At 41.6% G+C, this 22,777-nt stretch overlaps 1 protein-coding gene across 1 annotated transcript in view; it reads left to right on the top strand.

The window, feature by feature from the left end:
- CDYL2 (chromodomain Y like 2) overlaps positions 1 to 22,777 on the top strand; it is a 182,393-nt gene that overhangs the window by 38,981 nt on the left and 120,635 nt on the right. The gene's annotated exons all lie outside the window — the stretch shown is intronic.

The raw sequence follows: 22,777 nt of genomic DNA, 5'->3' as shown, positions 1-22,777 counted from the left end.
AAAAAGCTTTTGCACAGTGAAGGAAAACCCATCAACAGAATTAAAAGGCAAGCTATGATTGGGAAAAGATGTTTGCAAATCATATGTCCGATAGGGGGCTAATATCTAAAATGTAAAAAGAACTCATACAATTCCATAACAACAACAAAAAAACAGTTTGATTGAAAAATGGGCAGGGACTCTGAATAGACATTTTTCCAAGGAAGATATACAGATGGCCAACAGGCACATAAAAGGTGCTCAGCACCACTAAAGATCAGGGAGTTGCAAATCAAAACCACAGTGAGATATCATTTCTCACCTGTCAGAATGCCTATTATCAAAAAGACAAATAACAAGTGTTGGAAAGGTTGTGGAGGAAAGGGAACCCTCATACTCTGTTGGTGGGAAGGTAAATTAGCGCAGCCACTATGGAAAGCAGTATGGAGGTTCCTCAGAACAATTAAAAATAGAACTACCATGTGATCTAGCTATCCTGCTTCTGGGTGTTTATCTGAAGAAAACGAAAGCACTAATTCAGACAGATATATGCACCTCTGTTTATTGCAGCATTATTTACAGTAGCCAAGATATGGAAATAACGTGTGTCCCTTGATGGATGAATTGATAAAGAAGATGTGGTATCTATATCTATATATAGATATAGATATAGATATGCAATGGAATATTATTCAGCCATAAAAAGAATGAAATCTTGTCATTTGCGACAACATGGATGGACCTAGAGGGCATTATGCTAACCGAAATAAGTCAGACGTAGAAAGACATACCATATAATTTCACTTATATGTGGAATCTAAAGAATAAAACTATAAAACAGAACCAAACTCATAGATACAGTGAACACATTGCTATATAGTTATCCAAAGGGAAGGGGGTTGGGGGGTGGGCGAAAAAGGTGAAGGGGGGGTCAGTTGTGATGGGTAGCAACTAGACTTACTGTGCTGATCACTTTGTAGTGTATACAAATACTGAATTATAATGTTGTACACCTGAAACTAATATAATATTATATACCAAATTTACCTAAAAAAAAAAAGACCATTTATGCTGGTACCTCACCATAGCGCATAAAAGTACACTAGTGGCATATGGGATCTTAGTTCCCCGACCAGGGATTGAACCCGTGCCCCCTGCATTGGAAGTGCGGAGTCTTAACCACTGGACTGCCAGGGAAGTCCCCACGTTTTTAATCTCTATATTCTTTTCCAGAGATCTGCCTTTTCTTGTCCCAGCAACATACCCTTTTATTCATTATAAATATTTTCGTATTGATAATGCTGGTCTGTTTTAATTACTCATAGTAAAAGATTTTCTTTTCTTATATCGGGATAGGGATTGGAATTGCGTCATTCTTAAATTTAATTCGGGGAGATTTTGATACTTTAATTTCTTCGATCTTCCTCCCTGGAATAAAGCCCTAAGCTCCATTGTTCCAAATTTCTTTTTAAATCTCTCAAAACAGTATTGCAGTTGTCTTTATATAGGTCATGTATATTTCTTAAGGCCTTCTTACGTATTATATAGCTTTTGATGCCACCATGTAAATAATGTTTAAAATCATATTTTAGAATACTTATTGCTGGAATATAGGAAAGTAAGTGATTTTTATTTATTCATCTTATACCTAGCCACTTTATTAAATGCTTATCTTTCACGTTTGTTTTTTTTAAACATGTTAAATCATTCCATATTTAAAGATTATCTTGTCTTGTTCTTTTCAATATTAGCTCCCTTTTCTACATCTCTGATTTCCCCACTGCTTTTCCTGGGTACCCTATTTCATATTCAACACCCCTCTCTTATTTTATACCTTCTTCCCTATTTTGTCTTTTCCCCTAGTTCTTAACACTCTTTGACATACTATATATTTCCTTAAAAGAAAATCGACTTATTTATGGTATTGATCAGTAGGATGTAAGCTCCTTGAGGGTAGGGACTTTTGTTCATCTTCACCACTATCCCTAGGAGGGGCATCCAGCATTATGCCTCTGCGAATATTTGTTCAATGAATGGACTTGCATTATTTTGGAACTCCAGATTGTAACTAATCTGAGTTCAGAGATGTGAAACTTTTAAAGTTCCCTTCTCTTTCTTTTACCCTTTCCTTGTTGGAATGGTGGAAAGAAATTATTGGGTTGGCCCAAAAGTTCGTTCGGTTTTAAGTAAAAATAGAAGACACATTTTTCATTTTCACCAAGAACTTTATTGAACGACATATTCATGAACTGCACAAGCTTTTTGGCCAAGCCAGTTCTTCTTGAGTAGCTACAGTTGATTCTCATGATTTGCCGTGCTTGTTAGTAACGACAGTTACGTGCTTTATAAAGTCCCTGTGAACATGGGATTTGCCAGTACGCTAGGCTCCTCCATATCCATGGGTTCTGTATCCACAGATTCAACCAACTGCAGATGGAAAATATTGAGGGGCGGGGAGGGGGGGCGGAATTCCAGCAAGTTTCCAAAAGCAAAACGTGAGTTTGCCTTGTACCAGCGACTCTTTACATAGCATTTACGTTGTATTTACAACTCTTTGCGCTGCACTTACACTGTATTAGGTATGAGGTATTAGAGGTAACCTAGAGATGACTTAAAGGATACAGGAGGAGATGCCTAGCTTGCATGCAAATACCGTGCCATTTTACATTAGGGACTTGCGCATCAGCAGATTTCGGTATCCGAGGGAGGTCCTGGAACCCACTCCCACCCCTCCCACACCCCACCCTCCAGGATACTGAGGGATGGCTGTACTGAACCATTTCCTTGGGGAAACGTAGAGTTTAGAATTGTGAGCCTCTTGTCACAGTACATAACCTCGTTTTATGTGTACTTCTGTTCAGAGACACCTTATTTAATACATAATATTGATTCATTAACGTTGAAGGCATGCCAGCGGCACTATAAACTCACGCCTGAAGGAAGCTAATGTAACACACGTGTTTTCTGCCCCAGTAGCCTTCTCAGCTTAGGGCCACTAGGCAGCCCTCCAGCACCGTGTTTGGGGCTATTTTAAACAGCTAAATCACCAACAAAAAGCACAAAAATGATAAAGCATGGCACTAAATAGACGGGAAAAGGCACACTTGTTTGCAGTATGGGAGCTGAAACAGGAAGGAAGAACGTGCTCTTGTTCACTCTCAGCTGGGTACGGGCTAGTTGGATGATTCAATTGTCCCTGCTCTGTGTGTGTGTCCTTGAATGACCACGAAGTCCCCTGGGTATTGATTTTGGGGGTTAGAAATGAATTTTAGTGAGTAGGAGAATTCGCAAATACGGGATCTGAGTGATGAGGATCAAATGTAGTTTCGTGTAATGCGACTGTAACATCTCTTCTAAATGGCGGAGCATCCTTCCGGAGTCGGGTTTTGGTCTGAATGACTTGATGGTGGCCAGCAGCTCTGCGGCTGTGAGTTCTGGGTCTTAGCATCGCCCGCCGTTTTTGACCTAGTCACTTTCTTCTCCTCCTGCCTTTGCCTCATGTCTCTGTGGAGCCCAGGCCCTCCCTGTGGTCACATTCTTCCCTAGGTACTAAATTCTTTCTCTTTGTTGGGACCCTCTGCCCTTGCATAGTCAGAGTTTCACTCCGGGGGCTCTTTTGAAGTTCCTTTGAGCCGCCTTTCTTCTTAGCATCCCTGGACCACAGACGTAGCCTTTGAATCTCAAACTGTTTTAAATCTGCTTTCCTGAAGTTCGGGTTCTAAAAAGGAGGCACACATCTCAATCACCTGTGGGGTTTTATAAACTACGGTGTCCCCAGCCTCACCCCAGACCCGGAGTCAGCATTGGCAAGGGGGGTAGTCTCTGTATGGGCTAGTTATAGACGTTCCACAGGTGATTCAGATATGTGTGGGGGAGGGTTTTGAGGGCTCTGGTAAAGATGACAGCAATTAAAACCGATAACCGTCAAAACCACCACCATGAACATTAGGCTCCTTATTAAGCTCTTTGTGTGTATATTTTTTGTTGTTGTTGTTGTTGTTGTTGTTGTTGTTTTTTGCGGTACGCGGGCCTCTCACTGCTGTGGCCTCTCCCGTTGCGGAGCGCAGGCCCCGGACTCGCAGGCTCAGCGGCCATGGCTCACGGGCCCAGCTGCTCCGCAGCATGTGGGATCTTCCCGGACCGGGGCACGAACCCGTGTCCCCTGCATCGGCAGGCGGACTCTCAACCACTGCGCCACCAGGGAAGCCCTAACAAGCTCCTTTGTGATGCTGATATCGCTGTACCTTCTTTCGTTTTTTGGACTGAGCCATCTCAATTTAAAAATCTATTAGGTATGAAATAGGCTACAAGGATTTATTGCTCAACACGGGAAATGTAAGCAGTATTTTACAATAAGTATAAATGGAGTATAACCTTTAATACAAAAGAAAGAAAAGTCTATATGGCATGGTCCATTTGGTTCCCATTACTTTCACCTGCCGAGTTAATTCACTTTGTCACACTTGTGCATTAAGTCCACAGAAGCACATGTTCTCAATGAGTCTTCTAAACTTTTGAGGGAGAACTTGTCATTGGATTGAATCCAGCCCCAAGTTTCTATAATTTTAAGAATATGGCTCTAGTAATTGGTCACTCCTGTGTCTTCTTGCTCACCTGTCATTCTTCCTGAATCTATAATAGATGAAATACCCAGAGTTGTAGTTAGTGATCTATGTAGCTCGTAAGATTTTTATTCTCCCTCCAATCATAGACCCTAGGTGAGAAGACGCTGCAAGGAGTACAACTATTTTAACACTATTTTTAACATACCAGAGGCAATGCACTTCCTCTAAGAAAGCAGGATGCTTTCTTAGGGACAAATGCTATTAAGTTTTCGCTTAGGTGTGCCTTGTCTGTAACAATAGATGAACGCATTCCCAAGTTGGATAATAACGTAATTGCATGAGGGCAGCCTGCTATTTTTAAAGGAGCCCTGTAGCAAGCCATCTTCGTAAAGTGAACAGTGACACCACATTTATAATTCTAGATTTTCACCTTTTCCTTAAAATGAAATATGCCTTCAGGTTAGAGCAGTAATCTCTAAACAGTCTTCGTGCTGCTACAGTTAACTTACCCGAAGACAGTAATTTCTAGTAATTCTAGTAACTCTAGTAATTTCCAAATCATCTGAGTCATTTCTCCTAGAATTTATGACAGGACCTCAAAGGAAAAAAAAAATAGTTCAAGATTTTTCCACATGTTTCAGGGAATCTTAGAATTCCCCCGATAGTTTCCTGGTCTTAGGGAAACTTTTGCAGTTGTGCAGTTAGACTCGAAGTGGTTTGTGCAGTTCCTGAATTTGTTGTTATTCTAAGTTTGTGTGTTTATTTCTTTTCTCAATGCAGTTACTCCCCTGCAACTGTGTCTTTATAGTTATGCATTTGCTTCCAAGTACCCTTTCACACTCAGGAGTGTGGTCTGTTTTGCCACCTTCTAGAGGAGGGTAGGTTGTAACTCCCTCTTATCCACACAAGCAGCAAATACCATCCAATATCAAAAAGAATAATTTGATTGATGTGCTCATAACCATCATGACAGAAGTACTCCTCTATTTATAATGATTATGATTTATTGTTTTGGCCATCCTTGTAGCATGTTATTTTAAAATGTGATAGTATTCAGTTGGTATATGGGTTATTTATTTATTTTTTATTATTTTTGTCTGTGTTGGGTCTTCGTTTCTGTGCAAGGGCTTTCTCCAGTTGTGGCGAGTGGGGGCCACTCTTCATCGCGGTGCGCGGGCCTCTCACTGTCGCGGCCTCTCCCGTTGTGGAGCACAGGCTCCAGACGTGCAGGCTCAGTAGTTGTGGCTCACGGGCCTAGTTGCTCCGTGGCATGTGGGATCTTCCCAGACCGGGGCACAAACCGGTGTCCCCTGCATTTGCAGGCGGATTCTTAACAACTGCGCCACCAGGGAAGCCCCGGTATATGGGTTAAAATCATTCAATTAACCTGAGAGTACACATTTGAGGCCAGTTCATTTTGAAGGGCTTGCCAGAAAGTCACATTATTTAGGACTAAACTTCGTTTGCTTTACTTAACAATTTTTAATACTTATTGTAGTAATTATATAATAATATTATATTTAATTATGTATAACATTACTTTAATATGTTATTTAATTATATAATATTAAAATATAAACATTATATATTTACACATAATTGTATACTGCTTTTATTCTTATGTTTCAAAATTTTATTGACTATACTAGCCCAGTTATCTTCCATGTGAATTTATGGGATCAATTTTCAAGTCAAATAAAATCTTAGTAGCTGGGATTAGAATAATAAATTAAATATTTATTATTGAGCTTGGGAAGAACTTTCTTATTTACTAATAGGCCAATTGGCTTATGTCTCTAATTGGTGCAGATCTCATTTGTATCTTTCAGTAATTTTTTTTTTTCTTCATGTGAATTTTACATATTTCTTGGTCCTTTTTTTCTTAGCTATGTTCTGTTCAGTTTTGTTTTTGTTATTGAGAATACATCTTTATTATATTGTTTATTAATTTTATAGGGTCAATTATTGGTTACTGAATACTTATTTTATAACCTGCCATGTTAAGAGTTATCATGGTCTCCTGCTTAATTCTCTTACGTTCTTGAGTTCAGTTTTAAGCAAATAATGGTCAGTTTCTCCCCTTCCTGATAATGGAAGCTCTTATTTCTTTTACTTGTTTTGTTTACCAATGTTAAATACAGTTGTGATAGGAGCCTTACCCATGACTTTAATGGGAATGCCTGTATTACTTCACCTTAAGTTTGATGTTGGCTGGTTAGTCTTAAACTAAGACGAAGAATGTTCTTCTGGTCCTAGTTTGCTGTATTTTAAAACCTGGAAATGAATATCAGATGCCTTTTAAAAATGACTGAGATCATGTGCTTTTTTTTCACTAATTAATATGATTTATTAGTGCATTCATGTTTTTGGGGGGACAAATCCTTGCTGATAGAGGTATATTTTATTTTATTATGTTTGTGGATTTCAAAAATATTATATTCCTAAGTGATACTGGCTGTAGTTTTAGTTTTAGTTTCTGTGTTTGTGTGTGAATCAAATTTTTCTGTCAAGGTCACTAAATGTCATAAAATAACTGAGGACATGTTCCTTTTTTTTTTTTTTTACTGCATCAGGAACATTTTATAAAGCTTCTGAGAGTATTCTTCAGCAGCCTTTTCAAATTCATCTACAGAGTTTGCTTAATTTGATGTTCTGGATTCTTATTAAGTCAATTGTGTTCACTTAAAAATTTCCAGGAAACCCTCTATTTCATTGAGAATTTTAAAATTGATTAATTCTTAAATAATTTCCTGTCATTTTTGAATTGCTGCCATATTTTTACCCTTTTTCATTCTTTATTGTGTCTATTTTTGTTTTCTCATTATTTTCTTTAATTAGACCATATAGAGGTTTGTCTGCTGGTGGTAGTTTTTGTTTATAGTAGTGTTTTTTAGAGAACCAGCTCTTGAATTCTACTGCTGTTTATAGTTTTTTTCTGCTTTTCACCTTATTAATGCTGTGATTCTGTTTTACTTAGGTTTTATTTTGTTTTTTTTCCTAACTTCTTGAATTGGATTGTTGGTGCATTTAATTTTATACTTTCTTGTTTAATAATAAAACTTTTAATAATTTTCTTACAATTACAGTTTTGGCCATATCTCGTCTAGAGTGATCTATATCGTATTATCATTATTGCTATTTTTGAACTAATTTATATTTTAATCTCTTTATCCACTTACCCAATAATTATTTAAGAGAACTTTTTCTAAATGGCCGAGGGTTTCATTTATGTGTTTATAATTTCTTTATAACTCTGTGATGAATATTTTGCATCTCGCTGTATCTCAAATTATAGGATAGGTTTGTAGAAGCAGGATTAGCAGGTCAAAAGTAAGAATATTTTCTGGACTTTTGATAGATATGGTCGGATTCTTTATTGGCCCTTTTGTCCATCAAGGGCAGCTATGCCTTTTATTGGTTGTAGCTATTAAAAGTCATTCCCCACAGATGCCAGGTCTCTGTACACAAATAGTGAAGTGTTGAGTGTGGTCTCTGGTCCCCCAGTGATTTCTCCTTTTCCTGTGTGAGGACTCAGGGTTGAGGCGGCCAGGAAGCCCTTCCTATTCATCCTCCCATAGATCTGAGATGCCCAGACTCCTTGGTAGATTAAGTGGGTAAGAATTCACAGTTCCCTCCACTCTCCAAATGCAAGCAGTCTCCAAGCATCCCTGCTGACACACAGAAGTGTACTGATGCTTGCTGAGCAACCAGGAAATGTCAGGCATTTTACGTATTTTGCCATCTTAAAATACCTCCATGCATTAAATAGAGTGCAGGTGAGGGAACCAAGACTCTGAGAGGGGAAGCAAGGGCAGAAGCCCGAGCCCCTTACCAACCCCTCCACTCACCGGAAGTGCAGGTGGTGTTGCTGGGCCACTGCCCAAGTTCAGGAGTGAAGTTCTGAGGATACTTCTCTTGGGAAGTCATATGGGCTTCTCACCCATGAGGCAGTGTCTACCTTCCCATCTGAGACCCTGCTTTTCCTTGCTGCAGGAGGGTCTTCTGGGGGCCTGTTGATTCCCCAGTTGATGAATACTTGGGAGGAAAGAGGGCCAAACTCCATCACACTCCCAAATGAACTTTACAATCTCACCATAGTAATTTATTGCTCTCAGTCTATGCCAGTTCTCCATGTGGATTCCCCTGCCGAGTCCTCCCTGATGGGGGGCTTTTATCATCTCTGGTGTACAGATAAGGGAAGCAAGTATTACTAGAAGGGCTAAGTGACTTGTCCAGGGTCATGCCTCAGACAAGCCCTGGAGCCATGTGGGCTGACACTGGACTGCCCTTTTCTACAATATTATTCCTGGTCACGAGAGACCACACTTTATGGATCATGATGGCTGTGACAGCTCTGAGATTCTGGCATATTTTCCAAACTACATAAAATTCCTGTGCAAAAAATTCTCTAATGGCAGCGTCTCCTAACTTCTGATATTGGGGTCCCGTATTTGCTTCTTTTTTTTTTTCTTCTTTTGTTTAACATCTTTATTGGGGTATAATTGCTTTACAATGGTGTGTTAACTTCTGCTTTATAACAAAGTGAATCAGTTATACATATACATATGTTCCCATATCTCTTCCCTCTTGCGTCTCCCTCTCTCCCACCCCTCCAGGCGGTGACAGAGCACCGAGCTGATCTCCCTGTGCTATGCGGCTGCTTCCCACTAGCTATCTACCTTACGTTTGGTAGTGTATATATGTCCATGCCTCTCTCTCGCTTTGTCACAGCTCACCCTTCCCCCTCCCCATATCCTCAAGTACGTTCTCTAGTAGGTCTGTGTCTTTATTCCTGTCTTACCCCTAGGTTCCTCATGACATTTTTTTTCTTAAATTCCACATATATGTGTTAGCATACGGTATTTGTTTTTCTCTTTCTGACTTACTTCACTCTGTATGACAGACTCTAGGTCTATCCACCTCATTACAAATAGTTCAATTTCGTTTCTTTTTATGGCTGAGTAATATTCCATTGTATATATGTGCCACATCTTCTTTATCCATTCATCCGAAGATGGGCACTTAGGTTGTTTCCATCTCCGGGCTCTTGTAAATAGATCTGCAGTGAACATTGTGGTACATGACTCTTTTTGAATTATGGTTTTCGCAGGGTATATGCCCAGTAGTGGGATTGCTGGGTCATATGGTAGTTCTATTTGTAGTTTTTTAAGGAACCTCCATACTGTTCTCCATAGTGGCTGTACCAATTCACATTCCCACCAGCAGTGAAAGAGTGTTCCCTTTTCTCCACACCCTCTCCAGCATTTATTGTTTCTAGATTTTTTGACGATGGCCATTCTGACTGGCGTGAGATGATATCTCATTGTAGTTTTGATTTGCATTTCTCTAATGATTAATGATGTTGAGCATTCTTTCATGTGTTTGTTGGCAGTCCGTATATCTTCTTTGGAGAAATGTCTATATAGGTCTTCTGCCCATTTTTGGATTGGGTTGTTATTGAGATGCATGAGCTGCTTGTAAATTTTGGAAGTTAATCCTTTGTCAGTTGCTTCATTTGCAAATATTTTCTCCCATTCTGAGGGTTGTCTTTTTGTCTTGTTTATGGTTTCCTTTGTTGTGCAAAAGCTTTGAAGTTTCATTAGGTCCCATTTGTTTATTTTTGTTTTTATTTCCATTTCTCTAGGAGGTGGATCAAAAAGGATCTTGCTGTGATTTATGTCATAGAGTGTCCTGCCTATGTTTTCCTCTAAGAGTTTGATAGTTTCTGGCCTTATATTTATTATATATTTTATATATAAAATATATAATTCTGGCCTTATATATTTTGAGCTTATTTTTGTGTATGGTGTTAGGGAGTGATCTAATCTCATACTTTTACATGTAGCTGTCCAGTTTTCCCAGCACCACTTATTGAAGAGGCTGTCCTTTCTCCACTGTACATTCCTGCCTCCTTTATCAAAGATAAGGTGACCATATGTGCGTGGGTTTATCTCTGGGCTTTCTATCCTGTTGCATTGATCTATCTTTCTGTTTTTGTGCCAGTACCATACTGTCTTGATTACTGTAGCTTTGTAGTATAGTCTGAAGTCAGGGAAGCTGATTCCTCCAGCTCTGTTTTTCGTTCTCAAGATTGCTTTGGCTATTCAGGGTCTTTTGTGCTTCCATACAAATTGTGAAAGTTTTTGTTGTATTTCTGTGAAAAATGCCAGTGGTAGTTTGATAGGGATTGCATTGAATGTGTAGATTGCTTTGGGTAGTAGAGTCATTTTCACAATGTTGATTCTTCCAATCCAAGAACATGGTATATCTCTCCATCTATTTGTATCATCTTTAATTTCTTTCATCAGTGTCTTATAATTTTCTGCATACAGGTCTTTTGTCTCCTTAGGTAAGTTTATTCCTAGATATTTTATTCTTTTTGTTGCAGTGGTAAATGGGAGTGTTTTCTTGATTTCACTTTCAGATTTTTCATCATTAGTGTATAGGAATGCCAGAGATTTCTGTGCATTAATTTTGTATTCTGCTACTTTACCAGATTCATTGATTAGCTCCAGTAGTTTTCAGGTAGCATCTTCAGGATTCTCTATATATAGTATCATGTCATCTGCAAACAGTGACAGCTTTACTTCTTCTTTTCCGATTTGGATTCCTTTTATTTCCTTTTCTTCTCTGATTGCTGTGGCTAAAACTCCCAAAACTATGTTGAATAAGAGTGGTGAGAGTGGGCAACCTTGTCTTGTTCCTGATCTTAGTGGAAATGCTTTCAGTTTTTCACCATTGAGGACGATGTTGGCTGTGGGTTTGTCATATATGGCCTTTATTATGTTGAGAAAAGTTCCCTCTATGCCTACTTTCTGCAGGGTTTTTATCATAAATGGGTGTTGAATTTTGTCAAAAGCTTTCTCTGCATCTATTGAGATAATCGTATGGTTTTTCTCCTTCAATTTGTTAATATGGTGTATCATGTTGATTGATTTGCATATATTGAAGAATCCTTGCATTCCTGGAATAAACCCCACTGGATCATGGTGTATGATCCTTTTAATGTGCTGTTGGATTCTGTTTGCTAGTATTTTGTTGAGGATTTTTGCATATATGTTCATCAGTGATATTGGCCTGTAGTTTTCTTTCTTTGTGATATTCTTGTCTGGTTTTGGTATCAGGGTGATGGTGGCCTCGTAGAATGAGTTTGGGAGTGTTCCTCCCTCTGCTATATTTTGGAAGAGTTTGAGAAGGATAGGTGTTAGCTCTTCTCCAAATGTTTGATAGAATTCGCCTGTGAAGCCATCTGGTCCTGGGCTTTTGTTTGTTGGAAGATTTTTAATCACAGTTTCAATTTCAGTTCTTGTGACTGGTCTGTTCATATTTTCTATTTCTTCCTGATTTAGTCTTGGCAGATTGTGCATTTCTAAGAATTTGACCATTTCTTCCAGGTTGTCCATTTTATTGGCATAGAGTTGCTTGTAGTAATTTCTCATGATCCTTTGTATTTCTGCAGTGTCTGTTGTTACTTCTCCTTTTTCATTTCTAATTCTATTGAGTCTTCTCCCTTTTTTTCTTGATGAGTCTGGCTAATGGTTTATCAATTTTGTTTATCTTCTCAAAGAACCAGCTTTTAGTTTTATTGATCTTTGCTGTCGTTTCCTTCATTTCTTTTTCATTTATTTCTGATCTGATTTTTATGATTTCTTTCCTTCTGCTAACTTTGGGTTTTTTTTGTTCTTCTTTCTCTAATTGCTTTAGGTGCAAGGTTAGGCTTTTTATTTGAGATGTTTCCTGTTTCTTAAGGTAGGATTGTATTGCTCTAAACTTCCCTCTTAGAACTGCTTTTGCAGTTTTGGGTCGTTGTGTCTCCATTGTCATTTGTTTCTAGGTATTTTTAAATATCCTCTTTGATTTCTTCAGTGATCACTTCGTTATTACGTAATGTATTGTTTAGCCTCCATGAGTTTGTATTTTTTACAGATCTTTTCCTGTAATTGATATCTAGTCTCATGGCGTTGTGGTCGGAAAAGATACTTGATACAATTTCAGTTTTCTTAAATTTACCAAGGCTTGATTTGTGACCCAAGATATGATCTATCCTGGAGAATGTTCCACGAGCACTTGAGAAAAATGTGTATTCTGTTGTTTTTGGATGGAATGTCCTATAAATATCAATTAAGTCCATCTTGTTTAATGTATCATTTAAAGCTTGTGTTTCCTCATTTATTTTCATTTTGGATGGTCTGTCCATTGGTGAAAGTGGGGTGTTAAAGTCCCCTACTATGAATGCGTTACTGTCGATTTCCCCTTTTATGGCTGTTAGTATTTGCCTTATATATTGAGGTGCTCCTATGTTGGGTGCATAAATATTTGCAATTGTTATATCTTCTTCTTGGATCGATCCCTTGGTCATTATGTAGTGTCCTTCTTTGTCTCGTCTAATACAGTCTTTATTTTAAAGTCTATTTGTCTGATATGAGAATTGCTACTCCAGCTTTCTTTTGGTTTCCATTTGCATGAAATATCTTTTTCCATCCCCTTAGTTTCAGTTTGTATGTGTCTCTAGGTCTGAAGTGGGTCTCTTGTAGACAGTGTATATATGGGTTTTGTTTTTGTATCCATTCAGCCAATCTGTGTCTTTTGGTGGGAGCATTTAGTCCATTTACATTTAAGGTAATTATAGATATGTATGTTCCTATTCCCATTTTCTTAATTGTTTTGGGTTCGTTATTGTAGGTCTTTTCCTTCTCTTGTGTTTCTTGCCTAGAGAAGTTCCTTTAGCAGTTGTTGTAGAGCTGGTTTGGTGGTGCTGAACTCTCTCAGCTTTTGCTTGTGTGTAAAGGTTTTAATTTCTCCATCAAATCTGAATGAGATCCTTGCTGGGTAGAGTAATCTTGGCTGCAGGTTTTTCTCCTTCATCACGTTAAATATGTCCTGCCAGTCCCTTCTGTCTTACAGAGTTTCTGCTGAAAGATCAGCTCTTAACCTTATGGGGATTCCCTTGTGTGTTATTTGTTGTTTTTCCCTTGCTGCTTTTAATATGTTTTCTTTGTATTTAATTTTTGACAGTTTGATTAATTTGTGTCTTGGCGTATTTCTCCTTGGATTTATCCTGTATGGGACTCTCTGTGCTTCCTGGACTTGATTAACTATTTCCTTTCCCATATTAAGGAAGTTTTCAAGTATAGTCTCTTCAAATATTTTCTCAGTCCCTTTCTTTTTCTCTTCTTCTTCTTGAACCCCTATAATTCGAATGTTGGTGCGTTTAATGTTGTCCCAGAGGTCTCTGAGACTGTCCTCAGTTTTTTTCATTCTTTTTTCTTTATTCTGCTCTGCAGTAGTTATTTCCACTATTTTATCTTCCAGGTCACTTATCTGTTCTTCTGCCTCAGTTATTCTGCTATTGATCCCCTCTAGAGTATTTTTCATTTCATTTATTGTGTTGTTCATCATTGTTTGTTTCATCTTTAGTTCTTCTAGGTCCTTGTTAAATGTTTCTTATATTTTCTCTATTCTATTTCCAAGATTTTGGATCATCTTTACTATCATTATTCTGAATTCTTTTTCAGGTAGACTGCCTATTTCCTCTTCATTTGTTAGGTGTGGTGGGTTTTTGCCTTGCTCCTTCATCTGCTGTGTGTTTCTCTGTCTTCTCATTTTGCTTAACTTACTGTGTTTGGGATCTCCTTTTTGCAGGCTGCAGGTTCATAGTTCCCATTGTTTTTGGTGTCTGTCCCCAGGCTAAGGTTGGTTCAGTGGGTTCTGTAGGCTTCCTGGTGGAGGGTACTAGTGCCTGTGTTCAGGTGGATGAGGCTGGATCTTGTCTTTCTGGTGGGCAGGTCCACATCTGGTGGTGTGTTTTGAGGTGTCTGTGGACTTACTATGATTTTAGACAGCCTCTCTGCTAATGGGTGGGGTTGTGTTCCTGTCTTGCTAGTTGTTTGGCATAGGATGTCCAGCACTGTAGCTTGCTGGTCATTGAGTGAAGCTGGGTGCTGGTGTTGAGATGGAGATCTCTGGGAGATTTTCGCCGTTTGATATTATGTGGAGCTGGGAGGTCTCTTGTGGACCAGTGTCCTGTAGTTGGCTCTCCCACCTCAGAGGCACAGCACTGACTCCTGGCTGCAGCACCAAGAGCCTTTCATCCACACGGCTCAGAATAAAAGGGAGATAAAGTAGAAAGAATGAATTAGTAGAAGTAGAAAGAAAGAAAGGACGGAGGGAGAGACGGAGGGAGGGAGGAAGGAAGGAAGGAGGGAAGGAAAGAAAAAAGGAAGAAAGAAGATAAAGTAAAATAAAATAAGAGAAAATATAATAAAGTTATTTAAAAATATATAATTATTAAGAGAAAAAAAACGGACGGATAGAACCCTAGGACAAATGGTGGAAGCAAAGCTATACAGACAAAATCTCACACAGAAGCATACACATACACACTCACAAAAAGAGGAAAAGGGGAAAAAATCATAAATCTTGCTCGCAAAGTCCACCTCCTCAATTTGGGATGATTCGTTGTCTAAAGGAGGGAAGGAAGGAAAGAAAGAACGAAGATAAAGTAAAATAAAATAAAGTTATTAAAATAAAAAGTAATTATAAAGAAAAAAATTTTAAAAAAAGAAGAAAAAAAAAGGACGGATAGAACCCTCGGACAAATGGTGGAAGCAAAGCTATACAGACAAAATCTCACACAGAAGCATATACATACACACTCACAAAAAGAGGAAAAGGGGAAAAAAATCATAACTCTTGCTCTCAAAGTCCGCCTCCTCAATTTGGGATGATTCGTTGTCCATTCAGGTATTCCACAGATGCAGGTACATCAAGTTGATTGTGGAGATTTAATCCGCTGCTTCTGAGGCTGCTGGGAGAGATTTCCCTTTCTCTTCTTTGTTCGCACAGTTCCTGGGGTTCAGCCTTGGATTTGGCCCCGCCTCTGCGTGTAGGGCGCCGGAGGGCGTCTGTTCTTCGTTCAGACAGGATGGGGTTAAAGGAGCCGCTGATTAGGGGGCTCTGGCTCACTCAGGACAGGGAGAGGGAGGGGCACGGAGTGCGGGGTGGGCCTGCGGCGGCGAAGGCCGGCGTGACGTTGCAGCTGCCTGAGGCGCGCCGTGCGTTCTCCCGGGGAAGTTGTCCCTGGATCCCGGGACCCTGGCAGTGGCGGGCAGCGCAGGCTCCCCGGAAGTGGGGTGTGGATAGTGACCTGTGCTCGCACACAGGCTTCTTGGTGGCGGCAGCAGCAGCCTTAGCGTCTCATGCCCATCTCTGGGGTCCGCGCTGTTAGCCGCGGCTCGCGCCCGTTTCTGGAGCTCCTTTGAGCAGCGCTCTTAATCCCCTCTCCTCGCGCACCAGGAAACAGAGGTAAGAAAAAGTCTCTTGCCTCTTCGGCAGCTCCAGACTTTTCCCCGGACTCCCTCCCAGCCAGCCGTGGCGCACTAACCCCCTTCAGCCTGTGTTCATGCAGCCAACCCCCGTCCTCTGCCTGGGATCCGACCTCTGAAGACCGACCCTCAGCTCCCAGCCCTGCCCGCCCCGGCGGGTGAGCAGACAAGCTTCTCGGGCTGGTGAGTGCCGGTCGGCACTGATCCTCTGTGCGGGAATCTCTCCGCTTTGCCCTCCACACCCCTGTTGCTGTGCTCTCCTCTGCGGCTTCGAAGCTTTCCCCCTCCGCCACGCTGTCTCCGCCCGCGAAGGGGCTTCCTAGTGTGTGCACACTTTTCCTCCTTCACACCTCCCTCCCACTGGTGCAGGTCTCGTCCCTATCCTTTTGTCTCTGTTTATTCTTTTTTCTTTTGCCCTACCCAGGTACGTGGGGGGTTTCTTGCCTCTAGGGAGGTGTGAGGTCTTCTGCCAGCGTTCAGTAGGTGCTCTTCAGGAGTCGCTCCACGTGTAGATGTATTTCTGGTGTATCTGTGGGGAGGAAGGCGATCTCCGCGTCCTCCTCCTCCACCATCTTCCCGGAAGCCCTCCCGTATTTGCTTCTGATATTGGGGTCCTGTATTTGCTCCCGGCTTAAGCGCCATTTGTCCTGAGTCCCAGACTCTTGTCCACGCATCCCTCAGAAAGCCATATAGTCTGTTTCACATTGGGCTCTGCCCGTGTATTGGTTGCAGCCGCTCCTGCAGGGGACGTCTGATACATCCATGTCCTTGCTGGTGCTTCACAGGTTGGCAACATTGATTACCGTTTGTGTCTAACCAAGCATCTCAGTACCCTTCTCCATGCATGATGGTGGCTCTTAGGAGCATGTTGGAGACTAGGGTTGTGGTGAGCTTGTAAAATAGGGATAAAAATTGCACTTGCCTTGAAGGATTACTGTGAAGATCAAATAAGATGATGCATAAGGCATGCTTCTGTCATCATTATCCCATTATAATCCATCCTCCCAGTGCCTCCTACCTCGTTTCTTCCCAGAAACCTCGTTAGTTACCCGGGCTTTTGACAAAGTGGGTTATATATTTTAGAAACAAATTCTTTGTGAGAAATATGTATTCTACGTATCTTCTCACAATCTGTGGATTACCTTTATATTTTCTTAATTGCGTCTTTTGATAAGCAGAAGTTCTTAATTTTAAGGAAGTATACTTAATCAGTCTCTTCCTTTATATATAAAAGCTTCTTAATGCTTTTTGTGTCCTAGTTTAAGAAGGCTTTCTACCTGAAGGTCATGAAGATGTTCTCCTTTGCTATTTATAGAATATTCATTGTTTGACCTATTGCATTTAGATAGATGGTCATCTGGAATTGATTTTTTGTGTATGGTATGAGGTGGGGGGCATCAAGCTTCTTTTTATTTTTAATGTTGGGAATCCACTGTTTCTTGAAAGGGTTATTTTTTTCCCTACCTCAGTGTTCCCCTTATAATATACTGATTGACCATAAATATATGGCTGTGTCTCTTTTACGTTACTAAAGACTGATGTAAATGAGAGTTTTACTACTTCCCAAAACTTTAGGAAACTTTGATTCCATTTGTCCCACTTCTTTGTTAATGTTGCCATGCATTTTCCTTCTACAGTATTTTAAAGACCACATGCCATTATTATTCATTGAATTAAATATTCATTTATATTTACTCACATATTTATTCTTCTTTCTGCTGATTTCCATTCTTTATTGCATTTCCAAATTTCATTGTGAGAGAATTTTTCTTCTTCCTAAATAATTCTTTTTAGTTTATCTGTAACAGTGGCATGACCCTGAGAGATGATCGTATGCATCTTTTTCCAACTCTACATTCAGTGATGTCAGCTTGGTGGCTTAAAATCAGTCATGGTGGGAGTATTTATATCACAGAAATAGAAAACTACAACTAGTTTTGTTAAATATTTACTAGCACATCACTGGTTGGTGGCAAATTCTTTCAGCTGTTGTGCATCTCACAGTGTCCCTTTTTATACTTCACTTTAGAGGGGTATTTCCATAGGATAAGGCCTTCTAAGTGGCATTTATTTTCTCTCAGAAATTCTATTATTTTTATTGAGAACTCAGTTTTATTGTTGTCTTTTTTTTTTTTTTTGGTATGTGGGCCTCTCACTGCTGTGGCCTTTCCCGCTGCGGAGCACAGGCTCCGGATGCGCAGGCTCAGCGGCCATGGCTCACGGGCCCAGCCGCTCCGCAGCATGTGGGATCTTCCTGGACTAGGGCACGGACCCGTGTCCCCTGCATCGGCAGGCGGACTGTCAACCACTGCGCCACCAGGGAAGCCCTAATCAGTCCTTTTAAAAGAACTGATTGTTTTCTTTTGACCCAGCCTTCTCTTTTTACTTTTTTATTTTTATTGGAGTATAGTTGATTTACAATGTTGTGTTAGGTTCAGATATATATATATATATCCATTCTTTTTCAGATTCTTTTCCCATATAGGTTATTACAGAATATTGAGTAGAGTTCCCTCTGCTATACAGTAGGTCTTTATTAGTTATTTACTTTATATGTAGTCTTGTATATATGTTAATCCCAATTCCTAATTTATCACTTCCCCCCACGTTTCCCTTTTGGTAACCATAACTTTGATTCCAAGATCTGTGATTCTGAGATCATTTGTATCTTTTTTAAAATTAGATTACACATATGAGTCATATCATTTGTTATTTGTCTTTGTCTGACTTAATTTCACTTAGTATGATAATCTCTAGGTCCATCCATGTTCCTGCAAATGGCATTATTTCATTCTTTTTATGTCTGAGTAATATTCCATCATATACATGTACCACGTCTTCTTTATCCATTCATCTGTTGATGGACATTTAGGTTGCTTCCATGTCTTGGCTACTGTAAATAGTGCTGCAGTGAATATTGGGGAGCATGTATCTTTTGGAATTATGGTTTTCTCTGGATATATGCCCAGGAGTGGGATTGCTGGATAATATGGTAGTTCTATATTTAGTTTTTTAAGGAAGCTTTTACTTTTTATTTCTCGTAATTATTTTAAAAAATTAATCCCTTTCTCCTTTGATTAGGATCATTTTGTTTGTTTGTTTTTTCCCTAGCTTTTTTTTTTTAATAAATTTATTTATTTATTTTTGGCTGCATTGGGTCTTTGTTGCTGTGTGCAGGCTTCTCATTGTAGTGGCTTCTCTTTGTTGTGGAGCATGGGCTCTAGGCACGCGGGCTTCGTAGTTGTGGCCCACAGGCTTAGTAGTTGTGGCTCGCGGGCTCTAGGGCACAGGCTCAGTAGTTGTGGCGCATGGGCTTAGTTGCTCCGTGGCATGTGGGATCTTCCGGGACCAGGGATGAAACCCATGACCCCTGCATTGGCAGGTGGATTCTTAACCACTGTGCCACCAGGGAAGCCCTATTCTTATATTCTTCATGGTAGTATTTAGACATGTCCAGAGAGAACATATGATTAGCTCCCTTCTAAGACGTTACCCTCTTTGATGGGTTTCTTTATGTCAGGGTGGAGTATTTTGGAACCCGTGGCCATGTTGGGCCCCTTAGAGCTCTCAGTGCAGTGAAGTTTAGGAGAGTGGAAGATGGGGGACAGTTAAGGTCAGGGGTCATAAGTTATGTTGGGGATGGGGTTGGTAGTGGTGGTTGAGGAGCTGGGTCTTATGGTAGTTGGGGGTGCTGGTAATAATGAATTGAGTTGTTTCACTAATGTTCCTCTCTTCTTCACAAGGATCCTTCATGGTACATCTTGTTAGCCCAGTTTTCCATTTGTGCAAACCAAGCTCCAGGGATGAAGTGGACTAGCTCAGGATTCCCCACCTGAGTTTTAAACGGCAGACCCAGGATACAAAAGCTGTGCCTCTGGCCTCCAAACCTGCACTCTTTCCTTTATGTTCTGCTGTCTTCCCAGAACACCTACTGGTGTGAACCGGCTCCATGGTTGAACCTGTGTGTTGGGGGCTGGGGTCACAGGGCTGACTGTGCCCTGCTTCCTAAGGGCTCATGGTCTAGTGGGGAAGACGAACAAACGTAGAATGTTTGGATTCAGGAATCTTGCCTGAGAATCCAGGAAAGGCTTCTTGGTGCTGATGTCTGATCACAGACTTCAAGCGTGAGTAAGGGCCCGCCAGGTAGGCAGAAGTGGGAAGGCTGTTGCATTCAGACGGAACAGCCGAAGCCAGATAAACAGGTCTGTAACAGACATGAGACTTGGTGGGGTGTACGAGTCTGTAAGGCAAAGAAGCTGGGGTGCGTGCTCGGTGGTCCCGGAAGAGTCCGTGTAGACAGCTTTCGGGTGTGGCCATGTGTGGGTCTCTGGCCTCAGAAGTTGGGAGGGAAACAAATGCAAGAAGTGACTCCAGAAGGAAGACCACCCCGTTCCCACCAGCTGCCACCGCCACTGCCACCGCCACTGCTTCTTGCGACAGCGCTGGTGACGGTGACCGCCAACACTTATCCAACACTAACTGGGTCCCTGTGCCTAGCTCTTTGCATGCAATATCTTCCTAAATCCTTTCCCAAACCCCATGAAACCTCGGTATTTTAATAACGAAGAGCCCCGGGCTTAGAGAAGGTAAGCCCATACCTGCAGTCCCACAGCTCAGAAGTTGCCAAGCCAGGATTTGAACCCCGCCAACTCTTGACAGCAGATGCTGTGTTCTTCACCGAGGGGTCCAGGCTGGTCGTGCAAATGAGGAAGATGATGTGTGGTGGACGTTTTCCCAGTCTTCTTGAAATATGTGGGCTTTTCGTCCACCTTTTGTTTTATTTTTATGTTTTGATGCTTTGAGGACAGAGAGCTATTTCTATGCCGTAAGAAAACCAACAGCACGCATGCTGATAAACGGCACCTGACGCTCAGCTCTGGGGACACTATAGCCCAGAGCGGGGAGTGTGGCAAACCCAGGAGGGCCAGTCGTTAAATCCAGCCAGTATTGGAATGTGGACCCAGGGCTGCCAGTTCTTCCTTTCTCTTACTTTTTGTTTTGAAGAGAAGCTGGGATTTTAAGTGCAGTCTACCTGGTTTTAAGAGTCAGCTCAGTTTTTAAATGACCCTAAGCCAACAATAGTAGGGCTGTGGGGGAAGCAGTCTCCCAGAGAGAGGTCTCTGTGCTGCGCTGTCTGGCCAGAGACACTCCTGCAACCTTGCTGGTCTCCCTCACACCCTGGGAAGGGGCTGCCCCATGTGGTGTAGCTCTTTCCTGGCCTGTATGGTGGCCGCGTGAAGATTCTGTGTGGGCTTTCGGAGCCAGGAATCATTCTCAGTCTATCTAGGACCCTCGACTTCCTGTGCCCTCCGTTCTTGGGGTTACTTTTTTCTGTCTTCAACACCGATTCAGAACAGTCAGAAGATTCCAGAACGCTTGAGAGGACACAAAGAAAATTGGTTAGAATCCGCACTTCAAGAAAGTTGGTTGTGGGCTACCCTGGTGGCACAGTGGTTAAGAATACACCTGCCAACACAGGGGACACGGGTTTGAGCCCTGGTCCGGGAAGATCCCACATTCTGCGGAGCAACTAAGCCCGTGCGCCACAACTACTGAGCCTGCGCTCTAGAGCCCGTGAGCCACAACTGCTGAGCCCACGTGCCACAACTACTGAAGTCTGCACGCCTAGAGCCTGTGCTCCGCAACAAGAGAAGCCACCGCAGTAAGAAGCCCACGCACCGCAACGAGGAGTAGCCCCCGCTCTCCGCAACTAGAGAAAGCCCGTGCGCAGCAACGAAGACCCAACGCAGCCAATCAATCAATCAATCAATCAAATCAAATCAAATCAAATAAAAAAAGAAACCTGGTTGTAAGAAGAAAACCAGAGGTCACGGCTGGAGTCAGTGCCCAATGGAACATTTCAAGCACGTTTAGAAAGCCCTTTTCGTCCTGTTGCACAATGCACTCCTGAATCCCTAGTGCTCGGGATTATAAAGTCAACTCTCCCCTGGTCAGCGGGGTAGGCTCATTTTGTGTCCTTTTATTACACACTCAGCCCATGCTTCTGCCCAGGTAGACAGTGGAATTCAGCCACCCATCACTTGCAGATCTTTATGTGGATGGGAGATAATGGCCCCTGTTTTCGCCCAGATACAGCCCAGCACCCTGATATGGTACCTGGTGGGAGGTACCTCATCCTCAGAGCCAAAGGTGGAAGGTAGGGCTAGGGAACAGATCTGGTCTTGTGAGTTTCATTCCCTTTACAGTTCACTCTTCAGATTCAGAGGAATTGGGTGCAGATGATGCCCACTGGGCAGGTCGGCAGCAGGTGTGCTGATTGGCAGGAGGAAGGGGTGTCCTAACAACCACAGGGCTGTTCAGTCAGGTGGCGGTGATGTGCTACCAGTCTGGGTAAACAGTGGTGTCATTGGTCCTCCCTGCCTTCCCCTGTCCTCTGAGGCAGGAGGAGCAACAAGAATGGATCAGGATCGAAACCTTTCCAAGTGCATAACCACACCCTCGTGTTTGGTTTAAAAACCTCGGTCCTGTGTAGGGCTGATTTCAGATGGCCCACAGGCATCATAGAGTGATGTTGCAATTGTGTTGTTTTGCTCCTCAAAGCCAAATCTAGGAGCAAAATCACCTCCTCTTACAAGCTGGAAACCTGTACGCTGTCATCTGTTTGTAAAAATAGTAGTAGTAATCGCTAACGTGTATCGTTTTATTGAGTCCTTACAGTAGCAGACATTATTTGAAGTGTTTTATAGGTATTAGCTCATTTAATCTTCATACCAACTCCAAGAGGTGGGCACTGTTATTCTCCTCCTCCTACGGATGAGAAACTTAAAGCCCAGAGAGGTTATATGACTTTCTCAAGGTCACCCAGCTGGTAAGTGGTCGGGCTGGGATTACGTACCCCAGGTGCTCTGACTGCCTTTTGCCTTGGGGTCTTTGAGTGTCTGGGACAGG

This window comes from Lagenorhynchus albirostris, chromosome 19 (genome assembly GCF_949774975.1).
Source record: "Lagenorhynchus albirostris chromosome 19, mLagAlb1.1, whole genome shotgun sequence".
NCBI classification, from domain to species: Eukaryota; Metazoa; Chordata; class Mammalia; order Artiodactyla; family Delphinidae; genus Lagenorhynchus; species Lagenorhynchus albirostris.
This window is presented reverse-complemented; position numbering and strand designations above follow the sequence as displayed.